Source organism: Euprymna scolopes, chromosome 16, assembly GCF_053919585.1.
Source record: "Euprymna scolopes isolate OS-2025 chromosome 16, ASM5391958v1, whole genome shotgun sequence".
NCBI lineage: Eukaryota > Metazoa > Mollusca > Cephalopoda > Sepiida > Sepiolidae > Euprymna > Euprymna scolopes.
In genome coordinates, this window is record NC_136497.1 from 125,621,950 (window position 1) to 125,623,950 (window position 2,001).

The following is a 2,001-nucleotide window of genomic DNA, read 5'->3' on the forward strand; positions in this document are numbered from 1 at the left end:
AAAACATGAACAATACCAGTCCTAGGGTAGATAAAACAAATAATACATAGAGATGAAAGATTCCTCTCCCCTAAGAATCAAACATATGTTCAATATCTGCTTTTGTTTTTTCATTGTTTATACGGTCCCGAGCAACGCCGGGTATCCCTGCTAGTCTATATATATAAAAGGCAAAAATCGGTGTGTATGTATGTATGTATGTATGTATGTATGTATGTTTGTTTGTAACGCTAAAACTTTTGAAAGACGGAACCAGAGTTGACAAATTTGGTATCATATTGCACCTTGATCACCCGGATGACAAATATCGAAATTTCACGTCAAACGGACCAGTAGAAAGGGGTCAACTGATCGTTTTTCTCCTAGGGGGGCCCCCCAAAAAACCTGTCATTTTAACGTTATTCAATACGTGTCACGTGACGTGACGTCAGCTCAAACTTTTGACAGACACAACCAAAGTTGACAAATTATGTATCATATTGAACCTTGATCACCCGCATGACAAATATCGAAATTCCACACCAAACGGACCATTAAAAGGGGGTGAACTGATCATTTCTCTCCTAGGGGGGCCCCAAAAAAAACCTGTCATTTTAATGTTAATATTACATAATCCAAAAACGCTTAGTCATGTCACGTGACGTGACGTCAACATCCAGTAATGGCGAACAAATGTAAACAAACACTTTGTTTTACCGATACTTTTGTAATTTCTCTTCTGCTTTGTTCTAGAGATTATTAAACTCCATGACAATGTCTCCAACGTATTTAACTGGTTAAAAATAGTATTTATACAAGAGTTTTAACGAAAAATATCAGGAAAAAATGTACAGGAATAAAAAAAAATTCAGCTTTCAAAATATTCGTCGATAAAAAAACCGATCTTTATATTTACGCTAGCCATTTTGTATATTACCACGTGACCTGCTATCTCTTAAACTGGAGGGGGGGGGATCCACTTGAATCCAACAAAACCAGTAATTTTTTTTTTCTATTATATATACATCATTTTCTATAAAATTAAGTGTAGACTTTATAATTAAAACAAAAAATGTTATTCATACTAAAAAAAAAAAACGCTTAGTCATGTCACGTGACGTGACGTCAACATCCACTAATGGCGAACAATTGTACCTATTTACTATGCCTCCCCACGGGACAGAGTTAGACACCAGGGTCGTTTTTTAACGTGGAGAAAAGGTACAAAAATAAAAATTGTCTCAGTCGTGGAGGATTTCTCCTCCACCGAAAGAGAACAAGAAATAGAAGTGCAGCATCTGAAGAACAGATACTACACTTTGATCTTGACCAAAAGGCCAAGAATGCGAACAATTGTAAATAACAACTTTTTTCACAAAACCAACACCGTCTTTCTTTTTTTTTCTCTCTCTTTCTCTCTCTCACCCACTTACTCTTCCCTCTCTCTCACCCTCTTTCTCTTGACGTCACACCACTGTTAAACTGTGGGGGGGGAACACATTCCCAGGCATTATCTCCTATAGATGCACATTTTATTAGAAATTCAGCTTTCAAAATATTAGACGATAATAAAAATATAAAACCAACACCCTCTTTCTCTTTTCTCTCTCTCTCACCAACTTACTCTTCTCTCTCTCTCACCCTCTTTCTCTTGACCTCCTACTACTGTTAAACTGTGTGTGTGTGGGGGGGGAAGAGGCAGCTTGAAAACCAACAAAAACAGTGCACAGTTTCCCAAGCATTTGGGGTGGGAAGGGGGGGAAGAAGCCGAGCGCACAGTTTCGTGTGAGAGAGAGAGAACAATTCTCAACCTATATACTCAACAAATTTTTTATCTACAGATTTGAAAGTTTGTATATAGGGTATTCAGACATATGGAAATATATCTAGCATAATCTATCTATTATATCTATAAAAGTGAAAATGTGTGTGTGTGTGAGGTAGCCAGAGAGAGAGAGAGAGAGAGAGAGAGAGAGAGACAACAATTCTCAACCTATATATTCAATACATTTTTTATCTACA

At 37.0% G+C, this 2,001-nt stretch overlaps 1 pseudogene; it reads right to left on the minus strand.

Annotated features, from left to right (window-relative positions):
- Positions 1-1,195: 1,195 nt before the first annotated feature.
- LOC145296477 (U2 spliceosomal RNA) lies at positions 1,196-1,329 on the minus strand (annotated as a pseudogene).
- Positions 1,330-2,001: the final 672 nt, after the last annotated feature.